At 41.8% G+C, this 21,666-nt stretch overlaps 1 long non-coding RNA gene across 1 annotated transcript in view; it reads right to left on the bottom strand.

Moving 5' to 3' along the window:
* LOC113918629 overlaps window positions 1-21,666 on the bottom strand; it is a 63,532-nt gene that overhangs the window by 2,069 nt on the left and 39,797 nt on the right. Inside the window, exon 7 of the long non-coding RNA XR_003518627.1 lies at window positions 2,025-2,147. This is a non-coding gene — a long non-coding RNA (uncharacterized LOC113918629). The remainder of the gene's footprint in view (window positions 1-2,024; window positions 2,148-21,666) is intronic.

Raw genomic sequence — 21,666 nt, forward strand, 5'->3', positions numbered from 1 at the left:
GTCCAGCGTGGGAGGGCTCTGCCCCTCACTCACCATGTGACTTCAGACCGTCATGAGCTGCTCTGGATGTTTCCTTGTGTGTAAAATGAGCAGACTGAAATAGAGATTCCCAAGGTCCTTATAGGTCCCACTGTTCATGATTCCCTGTTTGGTGAATTTTTTATTTGAGGAACATTTGATGAACTATAAACTAGCTCTATGTCCTTCCTTTTTTCCTGTTATCTTTTCCATGTCATCACTGAATTTGCCATCCCTGGTTATGAACACTATACAGACAACAGGTCACGTGATGTTGCCATGGAAAATAGGAAAACAAGAAGTCGACTGTTTCTCAACATTTCTCATCAGGGAAGCAAAATGACACAACACTGCTTCCCCAAAAAGCACGCTTTCACTTCATCCTACCTCCCAACACTCCCTGAATAAAACAAATGATATCAACAAATGTGAGAGGAAACCTCTCCCAGGCTTCAAAATGTGGCAGTTTTCAAATTCAAATCACAAATTTTCTGTTATCCTTAAGTGGTTATTGATTTGGTTTTACTAAAAAAAAAATAGTGCTTTACTTTCTAAATTTATTTCAAAATTCTGCTCATCCAAAAACAAAACCGAAAGGAGACAAACAGGATGACAAAAAGCGATAATCATTGGAGACATAGTCATGACTACCTAGAGGTAGTTCTATGATCATAAAACTACATTTGTTGCCACAAAGAATAGAAAACACATAGGGCTTAGGGTCTCCCCTTAAGTGAAGCTGGAGAGATCAGACTTATGCAAGGAAGTTACTGGAAAACAATCTCAATACAACAGAGGGATAAATTTACCCTCTTATTCCCAAGCCTGATCGCTATAGTATTTATTCATTTATTCTACAAATGTTTCCTGGACACTAACTCTATGCCAGGTACTGTGCTTGGCAAGAGGAAAACAGCAGTGAATGCCACAGTCAAAACCTTCTTGATGTTTACAGAGGGTGATGCATATATCCAGGGGTCATGGAAACAATGGGTCAGTTTCCAGGGGAAACAATCAGTTATTTAGCATAGTGTAGACAACTGTTCTTTTATTCACCTGTGGCTGCATTTTTCTAGCAGTGTTGGCATCAAAAAGGAAGCAGGAGCCTGAGGCTCTTATCTTTCCAATCCCTCTTTCTTCTCCAAGGCAGGTAGTTACAAGTACCAAATAAGTTTCTATTCTCACTATGGGATTTTTTGGTTTAAAACTGTTTATTGATCAATAAAAAAGTAGAAAATCACAGAGTCATTGCCTGGGGAAACTATACTAGTAATTTTACAGCAGGCTACATAGTAGGGAAAGATTACAAATGTTAGTAGGCAGGAGACCCAGCTCCTGCTGAAAACAAGTCAATTCTGACAAAAATCCAAACACCTTACTGACCTTGGAGAGTCTGCACAAGGTCAATGGCAGAGTGAATATGATCATACTGGTCCTGTTCCCAGTATGTTTACTAGCTTTAGAAAAAAGTGGACAGACATCATATGTATTCCCATATGCTTAAAAGTAATAAACACTGTAAATAACAGACTCAAGTCCTCAAAGGAATGCAAAAGAGAACATACATAGAATTTAGAACAACATTTTAAAATAGATTTTAAAGTTAATTTTTAAAATAGGACTGTCACTGGGACATATTGTTGCCACTGTAACTATTTATATTAATAACTCTGACTCACCCAATGAGTCTTTGTAAGCTCAGAGAGTATCCTGGCAGTATTCATTCATCTTTTCAGTCATCCCTTCTTCCATCTGCTCAACACGGACAACTGTGGGTGTAAGCATCCAGAGCTTCCACAGGAATACCATTGCCCTAGATCTTACTCCCAACAATGATCCTAACCGTGGCTCCTTCAAGGAGAACATTCATTCCAACCCACTCAGTACCTTTCCTTCCACCCACTTGCCTTACTTCTTAACCTTCTCTATGCCCATAACCCAGATATCCCCAAAATTGCTGGGGTCAAATATTTCCAATGCTCTCCTCTGTCTGCTTGCATGCTCACCTACTTCTCCTTCCTCCATGGCTTCATGGGTCACCATCTTAATTCTCTTATATCCACCTTCAGCTCCTCTGTTGTCTACTGAATGAATCCCATACTTGATTTCTTCTGTCAGCCTTCTTTACTCTAAAAGACAGACAGACAATGGTGTATTATCTTAAATATCACCAGGAAAAATTGCCTTTTTCAGGGAGGTAGCATGGTCTGGGGTCTAAACAGTCATCCAACCATAAGTTTTGTTTATAAGGATTGCTGGAGAATGGTGAAGAGGTAAGTGAAGGATTGCCTGTCAGTTGTCTCAACAGAGAGGGGCACCACACATTCCCAGGTGAGCTGTCCTTTTCATGCTCATGGCAAGGCTCTTGGTCTTCAATCCTGAAACCCAAAAGGTGGGTATCACCTGTCAGCTCTGACCACATTCCATCAGGACCAGCCAACTGAAGAAATAGGACAAAGTTGTTATCATTATTGGACATCTCAGCATAAAGTGGTTTCTCATTTTCCAGAAAAGGTCAGCTCTTGATGGAATGGCACCCTGCATGGGTAAAATTTGATGGGAAAGAAAAGAAGAGAAAAGGCTCACAGCACAGGGTCCTGTCTATGGCAGTCATGCCAGGTCAGGTAGCACCATTGAGAATCCTGGCAGATGGGTGGAGATTAGGGACACATCACCCCTCAGGCATTAAAGGATTGCAGAAGCAGAAAAAAATGAGAGCCTCAAAACAAAAGGCACATTCTCCACCTCTCACTTTGGTCAAAGGGAGCCTAGGTTGTATTATGGGAGAGCAGCAAGGCCACGGAATTGGGGACCTCCTTCCCTACTCTCCCATAATAGGAGAACTTAACAGTGTGAGGAGCAGCGAGGTAACTGAAGGTTCTCCCTTCTGTCATTGGGTATCATGGACCCCCCTATCAAGAGCTTGTAGTCTAGCTTTGACTCCATATCTTGAATTCATGGGGGTGAGCCTGAAGACTCAAACATGAGGGGTCTATTCATATGGAGAACTAAGGACCCTCTAGAGTAAGTCCTATGCTGAGAAAAGAGAGAACGGAGCTACAGAAGCTTGGCTCTGAGTAATAGATTGCAGTCAGAGGTGACACACTCAATGGTCCTCAATTCCAGGTTGAAGGACCTATAGCAAGATCTAGTGCAGCAATAACAAAATTCAGCATCCTATGAGTCAGAGGTGGAGAGAGACTGTAGTGAAAGCACCCATGCCTATGTGCTGATCATACATGAGGTTCTCTCAGGGACCTTCAGAGTCATTTGTGAGGCAGAGAGCCAGAGTGAGAATGTTGACTTGTGGCCGTCACCACAGGTGGGGCCAAGAAACATGGAGGAGGGCTACCAGGCAAAGACAATCTAGGTGAAGAGCCCCGGTTTTTCAGCCCAGTGCGTCTTTTCACACAGACATTAGAGATGGCCCCAGCCGGAACTGTGGAGAATGAGTGTCAAGAAGTCCCCCCAGAAAGGAAGTTTGTGACACATGAGGTCTCCCCACATACGCAGGCCCTCACTTCACACACCCTGCTCCCCACAGATATAGCAAAGGATGGCATCATCATTCCCACCATGGTTTCTTTGGCTACAGCTACTGTTGATGAACTCTGGTCAAAGAACAAAAGGCCAAGAGACCTAGTGAGTCGTTTGGGTAAGCAAAAGACCCATATGACTGAGTTGATTTGATGTAGTTAATTAAGGAAAACACCAAACATCAAACTCCTTCAGACTCTCATTTTCCATACAATTCTGGCCTGAATGGCTTAAGGTCAGGGCTAAAGTCAGCATCACAGTTCTCCATCCTCCTCTGAAAGGTGAAAAGATCACCTGTGCCTGCCACTTAACCCCCCTGACCCTCCATAACTCCAACTACAATAAGAAGAAACTAGTACCTGTGAATGACAGAGGGTTTCAAGGATTGATAGCATTCTCCAGATCCCTGGGGGTTAGAGGAGTAAGCATTTTCTGAATCCCAAGTATTATTACAGCAGGATTTACCCTTTTTATTTTTTTTAAGTTTCTATTTATTTATTTGAGAGAGAGCATGGAGCAATGGGGAGGGGGAGGGGCAGAGGGAGAGGGAGAGGGAGAAGTAGAAGCAGACGCCCCGCTGAGCAAGGAGCCCGATGCAGGGCTCGATCCCAGGACTCTGAGATCAAGACCTGAGCCACAGGCAGATGCTTAACTGACTGAGCCACCCAGGATTTATCCTTTTTAGGCCTAAAAGTGTTCTTTTCTCTTTACAGATCCTAGAAAACTGATGCTCAGAGCAGGAAAGTGACCACACACAGCCAGTCGGTGGCAGTCTCAGAATGAGCAGCTGGATATCCTGATGCACTTCTTCTCTAATTCAGCTGGGACAACCAGATTGACCTGGTGGATCTGGGGGCAAAGAGCAAACACGACCTGATTCATTCATGGTGCCTGAAGAATACAGCCCTCCAGAAAAACGCATCTTCTCAGAATCCTCTGTACTTTGGCTTTCCTATCCTTGCTGGTACTGAAACTCCTTCAGGTAGGCCCATGCCATTTCTGTGGCCTTTTTTCCCAAAAGAATAACCAGGCTTTTCTTCTAATTTCTACTTAGTAATGTTGCAATAGTGAACTTTTTCCTTCCGTACTTCCTCATTAAAGTAATGCAGGGTTGGTTCAGAGGAAAGCTGATTTGAGGTCCTCACCTTTGTAACTGAGCCCTGGTCTCTAATTGGGATCTCCTCAGCAACATCCCTGTTGTCAATGGCAGGAAGACTTCTTCAGCTTGGTTATGAATTCTGATTTTTTTACCTTAAGTCTTGAGGACTCCCTACAAATAAAATTTTAATATAATTGGTTTCGGTGCATCTAGGAGCCTTTTAATTACCCTCTGAAAGATGCTTGGGCAACAGCTTGTTATTAGATTAAACAGTGTCAGCATCTGTATTGTAAACATGAACAGGTTTGTTACATTTTTGCAAACCAACATTTGCCTTCTATTATTTTTTTCTCTAAGGAGACTCTTTTAGGGGTACAGCTCCAATCCAATGGACAAAGTGGACACCATGCCAATGGGAACACCATCTTTTCTCCTTACTCCCCTCCACATTGGATCCTGGCCATTTCAGACACCTTCATAAAACCACAGGGCACCTTGCAATAATTCAGGAGCCCATTACACAGCAGGCCGACTCCACAGGCAGGCCCTCCCCTGCTCTGACGTAGCACACCCGGCCATTTCACTGCTCATTAGCCCCTTTTCCAGAGAGTGAGCAGAGAAAACAAGAGGAGATAAAATTCAAACCCATCCGTTTGCCTCCTATTAGCTGCTGTAGTTAAAAGTTTAATGGAGGAGCAGGCTGGAATGATTAATTAATATAAAGTTTAAAGAGTGTCTCTGAAGCTCATTTGTTTAAGCTCTTCCTTTCCTCCCGAATCACCTATGGTACACGATGCGCTGGCCGCAGGACTGGGATCCAGTCGGCCAGAGGGAAGATGATCATGGCAAGGGGCTGAGGAAAGAAAACTGACATTAGATTTTCTTTCTACCAAACCCAAAATTTTATGTTATCTCATACAGCCTTTTTGAGTTTTTTAATTAAATTAGAAAAAAAAACTATCTTATGCCTAGTAAAAACCAAAATGACGGCTTCTTTCTTTGTGTATTCCATTTATAGAAACCTCACTACAGGGAAATTCATACTTCCAGAAATAATAAATCTTAATAATGTCATCAGGAAAACTGACTCTTAATGATAAAGAATTTACACAAGATACTAAGCAAACATTGCAGCAAGTTAATCGAGGCTTAAATAAACAATTAATAGTGATCATGCAAGATAAGCCCTTCAAAAGGAAGAAATAGAAGTTTGAGCTTTTCAAAAGGAATATTTACCTGTGGATAGAAAGAAATACGTATTAAATTTAAAGAAATAGAAAAGCAGTATCTTCCTCTAAACAAAAGATTGTTGTCTCACACTTTATATTTGTTGGTTTATTCTGAACAGTATTTTAATATTTCATCAGAAAATTCTTTTCCCTCTAAGTGCGTGGTTTTTTCCATTATATCCAAGTGTATACCCAAACTTGAAAGGTTTTACAGAAGGAATACATCTCTAATCTTTGAAAGACATGATAAAATACATGATTTAGTGAAATTCACTTTATTATCACATTTGCAAGAATATATCCAAGGCACACAATGAGGTCTCCCTACACATATGATACAGGCTCTATTTCCTAAGTCATTTTATCCAAAACTCAAGGACAAATCACCCATAGAGCATGGAGAAATTGAGAGACTGAACTGGAATAGGAGTCAGCTGGGTTATAGCTATGGAAACTTGGACCAACCACTTCCCTCCCTGGGTCTCAAGGTGTCCTCTAATTCAACAATTTTGTGTTCTAGGAGATAGGGGATCAGATCAGATCAGAAGCAAGGCCAGATGAGTTAGAGAAGTGCAAATTCAAAGTTCAACTGAGGGTAGAAATGATACTACATGACAGGTTTGAAGCTGGAAACCTCTAATTAACTGGAAATGATGAGGGGAGGGGGAGGGAGGGCACTCTCGGTCTAGAATCTGAAGCTCAGCACTAATGTTTTATGAATTTTACTATCTCACCTAGATATAATCAGGCTCTCAAAACTCTTTGGCAAGGGGGGAGGGAGGATTTATAAGCCATAATGCCAATCTATTAATCTACCAATGAGGATAGATATTTATAGCGACTGAAATACTCCTCATAGCTATTTAGAGTACGGTTCCTGTTATTAAGGTGACTAGAGCCTTGAACCAGTCATCAAAACATTACCCAGTGAGTATAGAATTAGTTAGAGCTGAGCTGAGAGAGGAAGGAACAGTATATGGAACTTCTAAGGTCAGATGAAAGAAAGTGTTCTTAACCAAGGGTCTCAGACCTAGGCCTGGGTTTCAAGGCATCTGTGACCATGCTGAAACAGTATGCGAAACTACATATGAATGTGGCCATGTGCATTTTTCTAAGAGTGTCCATAGCATTCATCATCTTCTCGACATGGCCCGTGATCTCTAAAAGTTCATGGACTGTTGGGAAACAGAAGAATAGACTCAAGATAGACAGAGTAGTCTGAAGCAGCTCTGAGGAGTCTGAAATCAGGAGCCAGAGCTGAGTGGCAGTGTGAGGATTCTCAGGGAAGGGTTAGGTCAGGAAGGATGCGCCAAGTAGAGGCCTGGTCCAGGCCAAGTGGGATGCCCCCGCACTGACTCCAGGGACTCCACAAGAAACCTCCCTCACATGTAAAGGTGCAAGGCCTGCCATATCACCAGGGTGGGACTCCTGTACATCCTGCTGAACAGTGCAGCCAATTCTACAGGATTACTCATAAAAGATAGGAGGCATCAGACTGGGTCCCAATCACCCCAACTTCAGCCTAGCTCATGCCAACCCCCTCTGACAGAGCACTGCCCCTCTATCCCCTATCTTTTGTCTTCCCCTAAATCCATCCTTTGATTTCTTTATGGGCAAAAGGGGACAACTCGGGAAGACCCAAGGACACCAGTGGAACACACAAGTATTACCTCTCACAAGAGCTTTTGTCAGAGTAGATGGTTGACTCATTGGGCCAAGGTGGGCATTCAAATGTAAAGTTTAATTAATTAAGATTAAATAAAATTAAAAATTAACTTCTTCAACCACACAAGCCACATTTAAAATGCTCAATAGCCACATACACTTAGTGGCTACTGTTATTGGACAACACATGTATAGGATATTTCAGTCATCACAGAAAGTTCTTTTCTATATAACCCAGCACTAATCTCTATAAACACAAATAGTAATTCCAGTAATGATTCAGAAAAGGGTAGAGCCTGAAGTGAGCAGAAATAGCTAAAATGCTTCAGGGAGGAAATTGGACTTACACTGAACCTCCAGATGAGATGACAGCACGGGAAGGGGCATTCGTTCTGAAGCATGGTAAGAAGAAAGGTAAGAATGAGGAGAAGAAACAGGCATAGACCGGGATGGAGTCTGGTGCATGTTCATGGTGAATATGTACTACAGGGATGAAGGAATGAGTGAATGGCAGGAGACAAGATAAGTAGGTAGGCTGGAGGCAGATTGCACAGGCATTTCCATATCTGGCACCGTAAGTTAGGCCTGACAATAATAGCTACCAACATTGGCTACCATTTACTTAATGCTCACTGTGTTCCAAACTTCATACCAAGAGATTTATATAAATTATTAAATATAAATTATTAAATTTACTCCTTGCAACACCAAGAAGTAAGGACTTTTAATTCCTATGGTGAGAATGACAAAACTGATGTTCGGCGAGTTTAGGTAACTAATACCACGAACAAGCAGCTTGGAAATGGGGGGCTGGCATTCACTCCCAATGCTGTTGTTTCTAGTGCTTTCACCCTACACTTGCATGCCCCTGCCTGTCTTCCAAACATCTTTCTTTTTGATTAGGAAGGGCTTTGCCTTCACCCTTTGCAATGTATATCAAGTTTCCAAGGCATCTCTTCTGGAAATCAGTTTACCATTTTCTGACACTAAGGGGAAAACTCTCTTAACAGGGCCCCCATCCTGGTCCTTAATAGTTTAGACCATGTGACATCAGCAAGAACAGGAACGGGACAGAGGAGTTTGGAAATGGCAGCATTTGGCCCTGTGGTGTGGATAAGAAGCATCTAGACAAAAAAGCTGGTGTATTCAAGGTCTCACCAACTTTTCAGTTGATGTCTAGGCCAAAAGTCATCTCCCTGTCTCCAGAGTTCCAGCCACCTATCAGAGATTCAGGGCAGGATTTCTGGCTCCACGGGCTCTGGGCACCTTTGTGGCCCTTCTCATTGTCTCTCATTCCTCCAAAAACTTGCTTGCTAGCTTTCTGTAGGTTTGGGTTTTGGAGTTTGCACATATGGATTCTTCCCCCTCATAACTATGACTACCATTTTTGCTGGCTGCTCCTAGGGCAGACGCAGTCTTGGATGTCACTAGATTGGAACAAAACATTTCCCACAATTGAGAAAGAAGTTAACATGCTTTTCCACACCTCCATACTTTTTCTATAGAAATAGAATACTTCATTAAGTTAACAAAGCATAACAATTCATTTCAAATTATTATAGACAAAAATTTATTACAGCATTTAGAGCAAGATTTAAAGAAATGCATATACCTTGTTGCTACCTTTAGCAGTCATCATTCACCACTTAATCTAATCCTGGCACTCACTCACAGCTTAAACTTGAATTCACCCTGTGTCTTTCCTTAGAGTTTAAATCCTTTTTGGGGTTGACACTTGGCTTTTTTTTTTCTTCAGGGTATTAGAGATTTTGGCACCAAAAATATTCCACATGGTTTCTCTCTAGCTTTTCCCAATTTTAGCTACCTTCACACAGCTTATCAGTAAGACGGTGCCCCACTGTGGTCTTAGCATTTTAATTAACAGTCTTGCTGTCTAATCACTCTGTTCTTCTCATGAGAGGCTGACCTTCCACTCCATGCCATTTGCCAACAGCCAAGAAGAGAAATTAGAGTCAAGTCACATAGTATACATGGTGCAGAACGAACACACACACACACACACACACACACACACACACACACACACAGTAGCTTTTCTCCTTTTCATGTAAGAAAGAGGTAATTTGACACAAAGGGGAAGGCCTTCTTCAACCAGGCTTTCTGTCCACAGTAGTCAATTGTTTATTTTCTTACTTGGTTGTTTTTGTTTGTTTGTTTTTTAGGTTTTATTTATTCATTTGAGAGAGAGAGCATGTGCACAAGCAGGAGGAGTGGCAGAGGAAGAGGGAGAAGCAGGCTCCCCACTGAGCTGGGAGACTAACACAGGGCTCCATCCCAGGACCCCAAGATCACCACCTGAACCAAAGGCAGACGCTTAACCAACTGAGCCACCCAGGTGCCCCTTTAATAAGGCCTAAAGACCTCCCAATTCATTCACAATCCTCCTTCTACCTACACAATATTTCAACAGAATATAATATTTTTAAGCCAGATTGAGAAAAGTTTTTCTACGATATCTTATTTTAGTAGGTTGTCAGATATAAGGGTAAAACATCCTATTCCTATGTACAAAAATAGAATTCAAATTTGTACATTATGGGAATAAGTTCTTTCTGAGTTCTATGAGGAAAGTTGCTCTTCTAACAGAATCAAAATCACAGGGAATGCCAAATGCCAACTTGTAAATTTGGGGATTATTGGAATTGGGAAATCATCATTTTGTAACCATCAGGGCAAAGATTGGTTCAAGCAAGAATCATCAATGGTTGCTAAATCTGGAGGGGAATATTGATGGTGAGCACAATATCTGAATGGTCTTAAAGGGTTTCCTTAAAGGTGGGTGAACAAAATTAGCATCACCAAAAAGAGGCAGTCAGACTACGTGTACCTCCAGATGTAGTACTAGCTGAAGGTTATGCCTGGAATGCATCAGACTGTCAGGAAACATCAGACAAACCCAAAATGAAAAACATTCCTTTTTTTTTTTAAGTACTGAATTCTTCAAAAATACCAATGTCTTCAACAGAAAAGGAGGCAAGCCATAAGAGACTTTTAACTCTAGGAAACAAACTGAGGGCTGCTGGAGGGGAGTTGGGTGGGGGGATGGGGTAACTGGGTGATGGGCATTAAGGAGGGCACATGATGTAATGAGCACTAGGTGTTATATGCAACTGATGAATCACTAAATTCTACCACTGAAACTAATACTACACTCTATGTGAACTAACTTGAATTTAAATAAATTTTGGAAAAAAAATACCAATGTCTTCAAAGACAAAGAAACGCTATAGAAATGTTCCAAGTTAAAAGTGACGAAAAAGACATAATAATAACTAAATATAATGCCTGATCCTAGACTGGACCCATTACTGAAAGGGGGAAAAATGCTATAAAGAACATTATTGGGTCAACTGAAAAAACTGGAATATAGAGCTAGATTAGCTCCAAGTACTGCATAATGTTAAATTGTGTTATGAATTATATTGTAATGTAAATAAATTGTATTGTGGTCAAAAGGCTATTTTTAGTCTTAGGAAATATGCACTGAGGTATTTAGAGGTAAAGGCAATGATGTATACAACATCATTTAAATCGTTCAGAAAAAAATTATGTGCGTGTATGTGTGTGTTAGTGCACAAGCACACACAAATGATAAAGCAAATCCAGCAAAATGTTAACAATAGGTGAATATGGGGAAAGACTTCATGGACGTTCTATGTTCTATTCTTGTTCTTGCAACTGTGTTATAGGTTTAAAATTATTTCCAAATAAAAAGTTAACAACCACACACACATACACACACACACATGGAAATTAGTGAAGGAAAATTCCAGGAGGGAAGGAAGACCACCCATCTCCATCCTAATGCCCTCGAGGAAAGACAGCTATCCTCATTTATCCCAGCCCCTCACTCCTCTAAGAGAGATGGCCTCTGAGAGCACCACAATTGCTTTCAGTGGCAGTTTGCTCTTCCTGTCTTGGCTTAAACTTTAATAAGTATTTTTTTCTCTTGGTCCAGCTAAGGTAAAAGTGAAAAAAGTTTTTCAATTTTTGACTTTAAAAAATTTTAGGGAAAAAGAAACAAAAGGAATAGAAAATGCAAGTATAAATCCAAGTGAGGTTACAGGCAGATTTCTCATCCTTAAATTACCAAACCACTTGACAAAATTTGGCCAGCACCATTTACTGCACTCACCTAAATTCACCATACCTCTTACTTTCTCGACTTACCCAAAGTTAATGTACCTTCATCTACTTTTCTCAGCAAAGAGATTCACTAGTAACCATGTGACCTTATGGCCAGTGCCATCAGCCCAGAATTCTCCTTGCCTCATACAAATAACTTCTTCTTCCGTAAACAGCTGGAGTTCTCACTAGTGATCAGAAATGAGGTATAGCTCTTCATTCCCTGTCCTCAAGAGCTCAGAAGGTATCTCAGTGTCTTAATGTAATGTAAGTTGATGGGAGTTTCACCCTAACCCATGAATTGTGCAAGAATGAACTGTTAAGTTTGATTGATTGTGGCTAGGTTTTCATGAGGTGAATTTGAAGATTATTGAACGCTACTTATGTGCCTAATAAAGATCTTTATTCTTTTAGTTAAAAAAAAAAAGAAGTCAGGGGACGCCTGGGTGGCTCAGTCAGCTAGGCATCTGCCTTCCACTTAGGTCATGATCTCGGGGTCCTGGGATTGAGTCCCATATCAGGCTCCCTGCTCCATGGGGAGCCTGCTGCTTCTCCCCCTGCTTGTGCTCTCTCTCTCTCCCTCTCCCTGACAAATAAATAAATAAAAATCTTAAAAAAAAAAAAAAAGAAGAAGAAGTCAGGGGCACCTGGGTGGCTCAGTCAGTTAAGTGGCTAACTCTTGACATCAGCTCAGGTCATGATATCAGGGTCATCAGATTGAGCCCCAAGTTAGGCTCCAAGGTTAGCGGGGAGTCTGTTGATATTCTCTCTCCCCACCCTCTCCCTCTCCCCCTCCCCCGACTCACACTCTCTCTCTCTCTCTCTCTCCTTAAAATAAATAAATTAAAAAAAAAAGAAGTCAGTGTTTTATTGAATCAATAAGTTCCTGTTTATGGTCTGTGGAGAGGTCTGCAGCTCACTGGCAGAACAGAGATGATAGATATACTCAGGGCCCAGTGACCCTCCCCAGGTCAGGCGTCATCTCTACCAACTTGTCCTGGTGCTCCTGAAGACACATTCAAGAGTCATTCCCTGCCCCATTACCACTGCCACACTTTCACCACCACCCACACCACCCCTTCACCTCCACTGCCAAGGGCACAACAAAGATGAAAAGCTCTTTTCCCACACAATATCAGTGCATATGGCCAGAGAGAAGCAGCCATTCAATCACGAACTTCCTCTGTCCAGATGCCTCTTTCTTAGATCCCAATCTAAACTTGTTCTCAATCCTAGTTCCCTTTGGTCTAGCTTTCCAAGTAGTTTATTTTTTGTCTTTTCTGTCCAAGTTGAGTTTACATTAGTTACAGTCGGCTAAATTGCTGTCACAAACATATTCACAAATGTAATAGCTCAAACACAAAAAGAAATATTAATTTGCCCACATAATTATTCAAGACAAGAATTTCTGAATCAGCAGGAAGCTTTTCATCATATACTGATTCAGGGATTCAGTCTCCTTCCAATTTGTGGCTACACTATCCTCTGGAACCCCATCATCCCCTGTAGTCTCTGCATTCAGCTGGTGAAAGGGAAAGAGCTACAAAAGGTCCACCTGCCTCTTAAAGGCCACAGCTTAGAAGTGGTACACATTGCTTCCACTCCTCTTCCATTGGTGAAAACTGGTCACATGACCCCAGCTACTGCAAGGGAATTTGAGAAAATGTAGTCCATGGCTGAGCAGCTCTTCCTATTGCTCAATTGGAGAAAAGAGATTTTTGGTAGGCAGCCAGCAGACCTGGCCACAAACCTTAAACAAAGAAAGGGGAGAAGGTTTGAATAATGGAAATCACATAGGAAAACAAAATAAGGACTCTGAAAGTTTCTTTTTTGAATTACTTTTTTCTTTGAATTAATTTGATTTTTGTTTATTTTCAAGGAAATCTGTGCCTTAGACTTATGTTCATATAATTATTTGTGTTCTTTATTCTTAACTTGTTTACTAAAAGTTTTGAGGCAGGTACTAGATTCAAAGAGACAGAAAGAATGGTATTGACTTTTGGTCAAGGCCAATGCAAATATTGTATGTCAAAATGCTTTGCCAGGCAAAAGATCAGAAAGCTCTTGGGCAGTCTGGTTTTCCCAGGGGTCTAGTCCCTGACTACCTCTCCAATATTATTTTCTACCCATCTTCCCCTCAGACATCACACTCTAGCCTCACTGCCTTGCTTAGAAGATTCCAAGAATACTTTTGCTCCATGACATTTGCATTTTCTCTTCCCTTTGCCTGGAACACTTCCTCCAGATATTTCCATGGCTTGCTCCCTTACTTTAGGATTACTGAATAAATGTGGTCACTTTAGAGAGGCATTCCCTAACTTTCCTACTCAATATAAAATAGCATTTTCTCCCCAACTCCCACATAACTTCTTCCCTCTTTTTTAAAAAAGATTTTATTTATTTATTTGAGAGAGAGAGAGAGAGAGCAAGCATGAGGTGGGGGGGGTAGTGGGAGAGGGAGAGAGAGAATCCCAAACTCCCCACCGATCAGGGAGCCCAATGTGGGACTCGATCCCACGATCCTGAGATCATGACCCAAGCTGAAATCAAGAGTCGGTCACTTAACTGGCTGAGCCACCAGGCACCCCAACTTCTACCCTCTTACTCTGCATTTTCTTCATAATATTTATCACTACCACTGTATATTATATACTTATGCATTTATTCATTTATACCCATCTTCCTCACTAGCACGTAGGCTGCTTATAGGCAAAGACTTTGCTTTATTTATTGCTATATCACCAGCAACTTAGATATGCTTGGCACAAAGCAGATGCTCTGTATTTATTGCATGAATGAGTATATTTGGTCAGGTATGAGCAAAGCCATAGAAATAAATACTGTTCAAACCACATTAATATTTTCAAAGTTACCACAAAAAAGGAAGCCTTTTTGTTGCTCTAATTTTTTTTATTTACCATTTTTTTTAAATAATGATGACTGGACATCCACATGCAAAGAATGAAGTTGGACCCCTTCCTCACACCATACACAAAAATTAACTTCAAATTGATCATAGGCATAAATGTAAGCTAAAACTATAAAACTCTTAGAAGAAAACGTAGAAGTAAATATTTGTGACATTGGATTAAGCATTGGTTTCTTAGATGTGACACCAAAAGCAAATTGCTAAAATTAAAAACAGATAAATCAGACTTCATAAAAATTTTTAAAACTTCATTCTTCAAAGGACACTGTCAGGGCACCTGGGTGGCTCAGTTGGTTAAGCATCTGCCTTCAGCTCAGGTCATGATCCTGGGGTCCTGGGATCAAGTCCCACATTGGGCTCCCTGCCTGGCAGGGAGCCTGCTTCTCGCTCTCTCTCTGCCCCCTGCCTCGTGCTCTCTCTCTTGTGCTCGCTCTCCCACTCTCTCTCTCTCTCAAATAAATGAAAAAAAAATCTTAAAAAAAAAAAGACACCGTCAAGAAAGTGAAAAGATGGGGCGCCCCGGTGGCTCAGTCATTAAGTGTCTGTCTTCAGCTCAGGTCATGATCTCAGGGTCCTAGAATCAAGCCCTGTATCCGGCTCTCTGCTCAGTGGGAAGCCTGCTTCTCCCTCTCTTGCTTCCCCTGCTTGTGTTCTCTCTCTGGCTGTCTCTTTCTTTGTCAAATAAATAAATAAAATCTTTTAAAAAAAGAAAAAAGAAAAATTTAAAAAAAAAAGTGAAAAGAACCCACACATAATGAGAGAAATGTTTTCAAGTCATATCTGTGATAAAGAACTTATATCTAGAAATAAAGAACTCCTACAACTCAATAATAAAAAGGCTAATAACGCAATTTTAAAATGGTCTAAGGCTAAGAATAGACATTTCTCCAAAGAAGATATACAAATAGCTAATAAGCACATGAAAGGATGCTCAACATTATTAGCCATCAGGGAAATACAAATCACAACAACATGAGATACCACGTATGGCCCACTAGAGTAGCTATAATCAAAAGACAAGGGCTGGTGAGGATGTGGAGAAACTGGACCCTCACTGCCGATGGGCATGTGAAATGTAAAATTTTAGCCACTTTGGAAATTCCTCAGAGTGCTAAATATAGAGTTATCCTATAACATAGCAAATCCATTCCTAGGTATAGAGCTAAGAAAGATGAAACCATATATCCACACAAAAACCTGTACACGAATGTTCATAGCAGCACTATTCATAATAGCCAAAAAGTAGAAAAAACACAAACATCAGTCAACTAATGAATGGATAAATAAAATATGGATTGTAAACATACAGTGAAATATTACTAGGCAATACAAAGGAATGAAGTACTGGTATATGCTACAACATGGATGAACTTTCAAAACATTAAACTAAGTAAAAGAAGCCCGTTGTAAAAGACCACATATTGTGTGATTCCATTTACAGGAAATGTCCAAAATAGGCAAATCTATAAAGACAGAAAGTGGGGAGCCTGGGTGGCTCAGCTGATTGGGCATCTGATTCTTTTTTCTTTTTTAAGATTTTATTTATTTATTTGTCAGAGAGAAAGAGAGAGCACAAGCAGGGGGAGATGCAGGCAGAGGAAGAAGCAGGCTCCCTGCGGCTCCCCTCTGAGCAGGGAGCCTGATGCGGGAATCCATCCCAGGACCCCAGGGTCATGACCTGAGCCAAAGGCACAAGCTTAACTGACTGAGCCACCCAGGCATCCCTGGGCGTCTGATTCTTGATTTCGACTCAGGTCATGGGATCAAGCCCTAAATCCGGCTTCATGCTCAGCAGGGCGTCTGTTTCTCTCTCTCCCTCTCCCTCTGGCCCTCCCCACACTTGTGCTCTCTCTCTAAAATAAATAAATAAATCCTAAAAAAAAGAAAAAGACAGTGTTCAGTGGTTGCCTATGGCTGGAGGAGTGGGGAAGAATGGGGAGTGATTGCTAATAAGTCCTGGGTTCCTTTTTGGGGTGATGAAATTTATCTAACAGAGGTACACATACTGTGAACATACTAAAAACCATTGAATTATGTACCTGAAATGGGGGAATTGTATGATGTGTGAATTACAAATTTTTTTAAGTAATAAGCCCTTTGTTAGGTTTCTGTTTCAGGGACAGAATTAAATCCATATCATACCCACGTTGTTGTTACTTTACCTAAACCACTTACAATGCTCTAGAGCCATGGTTTTCCCAAAGTACGGTCCCTGAACCAGAGACATCAGGATTCCCAGTAATTTGTTAATAGATTCATCGGCCTTACTCCAGACCTACTGAATCAAAAACTCTGGGGTGGTGCCCAGCAACTTGTGTTTCAAATAAGGCCTCTAGGTAATTCTGATGCTCACTGAAGTTACTCAATCCACTTCTTAGGAGGAACCTAAGATTTCTTTCCCTAAGACAAGTTTGACTGTACAAAATTCCTACACCACTCCCACCCTCAGGTTATTGACCACTGTCTTTTTAAATAATTATGCAGGGCTCCTCCGCTCTTTTCCTTTCTTCTTTCTCCACACATGCCATTTAAGTCATGGCCTGCTCTGTATATTGCTACACACTTCCACCTCTCTGACTTCCTTTCTCTATGTGGCCAGGCTAGTAGAAGTAATAATCCAATACTTAGGCTCATGTGAACCTAGGAAATCCCACTTCTTAGTCTTGAGACCTCAGGCACGTGGAAAATGCAGTTTCCAACTAGAGCATGCTACATTGTCAAATTGAGTATTTGGTTTCCAATTTATTAGTGTTCCTTTTATATACAGTTCCCTTGGAATTCTGGGGAGAAGAGGTGCTCATCAGGCCAGGAGAGAGGCATGCTGGGCCCCCAGCTGAATGACCTCATAATAATGCCAAAATTTCACTCTTGGTCCCAAGTACCCACCACCATGACATTTACCAAATCTTATCACATTTACCCTGCTTTCCAAACACCTAACCCTCTTATATCAACCTACTTTGTTTCCCCACACCTCCACCTACATGATGAGCATGGTCAGTGAACAGCCATGATAATGACTTTTCTGCGGTCACTGCGGTTTGCCCGGAAGCTTGAGAGCATATACAGAGGTTCTAGGGTCTTGGAGAGTCAGTGGCAGAACCCAGGGGCTTGAGGCAGCATAGCTTCAGGCCTACCCACGACAAAAAAGTAAACCCCTTGTCTAAGTGCTACATATAGTTCAGTTGCCCTCACACGGGTCATACCAGGGATGAAGGTGACTTCTATCAGCCATGCTTAATGTGCACACATACGTGTATATATAATATATTCAGAGATATGGAAATAAATCTCTCACCAGCTCTCTTTCTACAACAGAAAACAGAAATAGAGAAAAATTTAACAAATGCAAACCCAGAGCTAAGTTATCAGAAACCAAATTAAAGCTGTTGGTGTTTTTATCGAAACATCTCTACCTCTGAAATCTAATTTCTTGCAACTTTGCATATAGGATCCTGTGTTGTATTATTTATAAGAAAACTATAAGAACCATTTCACAATATATGTAAATGAAGCCATCATGCTGTATGCCTTAAACTTATATGTCAATTATTTCTCAATGAAACTGGAGGGGGAAAAAAAGAAAATAATATTCTGTCCTCCCTTGACAGCATTTTCTGGCTGCAGAAACCACTGCAGCCATGAAGTAACAGAATGATTTCGGTAATGTTTCCATAGCTACCTCGCTTCGAAGTGAGGTTTATTCCGTTTTAAAGTCTACTGACCTATTCACGTTCTTACTTGAAGTATTTTCAATCTAATCTCTTGTCTGCCTATTATTGTCTAACGTTCTTATGATTCCTATATTTAAGGAGGTCCTGTATGCATAAATATATGGTAAGCAGGCCTTCCAGTTAGACAGAACAATGTGATGATTTTTTTTTCTTTTTTTCTGTTCCCTTCTCATCTGATGTGTGTGTCCTGCCCTTGCATCGCAAGGAAATGTTCCCAAGGTTTTGGGAGGTAAAGGCTGTTTAAGGTGCACTGGTGCCCTCTTGTGGTCACTCTGGCCTTGTGGGTGCTTCCCGGAAGCCTCTTCCACAGACAATTGTCTTGAAAGAAGTTAATGAGAAAGATCACTCAAAATGCCATTGCTGATTGTCATAGGAGTCCTTGTGTCCATGTCTTTTGCCCCCTGCAGGCGTGAGGTCTGTCTAGGATAGGCAGCCTCTCCTGAAACTCTGCTCTTCCCTCCAAGGCAGAGGCCTCATTACAAATGAATGCTGTTCAAGGGCTAAGCCATGGGAAGTGACCTGGGCCACCTCTCAGGGGAAGATGGTGCACCAAAAAACTCTCAGAAAGGCTCTGAAATGAAGGCAACCCACAGAAAAGGGAGATGGGGCTTCACTTCAACAGAACATAGCCCATCCTCAAAAGAGAAAGCAAGCCTTTTAGAAGCTGAAAAAATGAAGCTCCAGTGCTGGGTGGAAAATCAATACAAAACAACCAATAAAATTTTAATTGGTTCAATGCAATTAATTTTTTTTCAATAAACATGAGAGGGAGTGAATGATACACGGTCCCATCATTGTCCACTAGAACTTTCTGTGATGGTGCAAGGTTCTCTATCTGTGCTATCCAATACAGTAATCACTACCTACGTGGGCTACTGAGCACTTGAAACGTGGCTAATGACACTGAGAAACAGAACTTTGTATTTCATTTCATTTTAACTAATTTAAATACCACATGTGTCTAGTGGCCACCATTTTGGATGACACAGGTTGAGGTAGACAGACAAGACTACACAGACAATCACAATATAAGCAGAGTTTATAGTACAGGAAAGTACAAAGAACGATCCATGGTGGGAAGGATGAGTTGAGATGATCAGAGAAGAATCCTAGAAGATGAGGCATTTGAGCTACACCTTGAAGAATGTAGCCAAGGAAGTACTAAAAATCCCCGTATCTTTCTAGGCAGAGAGGATAAGGAATGCATTCTAGCTGGCAGGAATAGCATGTCCAAAGGCATGGAGGTGGGAAACTGTAAGTACATGTCCAAGGAACAGAGGTGTGGTGTGTGAGGTACATGTGGCTGGAAAGGATTGTGGAAGCATCCATAGAAATAAGAAATCTGAGGTCTTGACTGCCTTGAAAGGTATTTTGGTTAAAATCAATAGTCAGTGGAACATGTAATAATCTCTCCAGAGGCTAGGAGGGGAAATGGGAGCCTGTCCTAACACTAGGGCTTTGGGCAGAAGTCACTGAAGGGTAGCTATTACATTCAGAGTTCTAGTTTAGGCTTATTAGCCTAATGGCTGTGTGTGGAGGGATTGCAGGAACCAGGCCTCAAGACAGAGTATCAGCAGAGAAATATTGCAACAGTTGGCCCAGCGAGAAACAGGGAAGGGACTTAATCAGGAGGAGGGACCTGCTGGGCCCTGGGCCCCCCAGTCTCCCACATACGATATTTCAGAACTATCATGCTATTGTAACCATAATGAAGCCAAAGACTCAGAGCAGCTTCATACCCTAAGACACATGCCATCCAGCAATAAAAAATTAATTTCAAGATAACTTGAGTTCTTTCTTGCATTTCTCAGACACCATTGCGTGGCCTCCATTCATACCCTGGCACCTGGAGGGCCATGGCACTCAGAGAACTCCTCTTTCCCCTCCCATGTACTTCACTCATGCCCCACATCTGCTCTCACATGTGCCCTCCCCGCCCCCCGCCCCAAACTGCCTGGAAAACTTTTCTATCGCTAGGTCCTGAGCTTCCTGTGCTTCCACCTTCTCTCTTTCTTCTCAGCACTCCAGCTCTCTCTCCATCCCCTAGTCTCCATTTTCTGCCCCTCTAAACTCCAAGGAACGAGTTTCCTTATTGTGTAGGGGAGAGCAAGAAGCAATGCGTGCAAAGCCAAAACAACCCCTACACACACACACACACACACACACACACACACACACACACAGTTATCCCATACACAAATGAACACCCTAGAGAGTCTGGTAGTCTATCTCCACCTCTCCTCCCCCTGCTTTTCTCCCATCTTTTTCTGGAGTGACTTCAAAGTAGGGGCCTCGGACCAGAAGCATTGTGTCACCTGGGAGCTCATCAAAAATGTGTGCATGAGCCCTAGTCCAAACTACTGAATTCCAGTCTCAGGGGAAACGGCCCAGGAAACTGTTTTAATGTGCCTGCCAGGAGACTCTAATCATTAAATCTGAAGAACCACTGGCCTAACAGATTTGAAAGCCATTAATCTCTTGTACCTACAGAGGTGCTTCCCAGTGAACTTGACTAGATCCATCTGCCCCTTTTAATAAATCTTGGGACTAGGTAATGAGAAGTTTCCCAGACAGAGACATGTCCATATTCACACTTAATCTTCCCTCCCTACAAGAGTTTTGGCTAGGGCAGTGTTTCATGACCTCTTGTACATCATGGCTCATGAGGAAAATGAGAAGATTTTGGAGGCACATGAGTAAACACAAAGTGATCTCCCCCAGAGGTGCCCTGCTATGGGGAGGACAGTTACAAGATTTCCCTGTCTGCCTTAGAGGAAGCAAATGTGAGACCATATCCTAACGCCCAAATATTGGGATCTGTCTCACCCATACTGGGGCCCTGAAACACAGCAAGTGGAAGCCTAAGTATCTGCCAGAGTCCTGCTGGTGGCCCATTCTGCCATATAAGAAGCACATTAGAGGGATGAACCTTACCCATATCACTTTCTACTTCAAAATCCAGCCCTAGGAGCTTAGATCTGTACTTGGTTACCTAATCCTGTTCCATGTCATCTATTAGTCTGGTCTCCCTTTCTCCTGCTTATCAACAGGAGAATTGGAATGAGCTTTCAAGGTAGTGATGACACCCAATATTGTTACCTGACTAAACCTTGGCCTTTGGTTCTCCTGCTCCTTAGCAGACTGCCTGCTACAGTACTTACTCTAGTAAGATCACAGGCAGGACACACTTCTTGATCATTTGTGCATGTGTATGAATCCAGCATGGAAATTATAGTTGTGATCCACCTCATCACACATCCACTCCTGGGTGTCGGGCAGTCCTGCTCAGAAAAGTCCATCTTTGGTGAG

Source organism: Zalophus californianus, chromosome 1 (assembly GCF_009762305.2).
Source record: "Zalophus californianus isolate mZalCal1 chromosome 1, mZalCal1.pri.v2, whole genome shotgun sequence".
Classification (NCBI taxonomy): Eukaryota; Metazoa; Chordata; class Mammalia; order Carnivora; family Otariidae; genus Zalophus; species Zalophus californianus.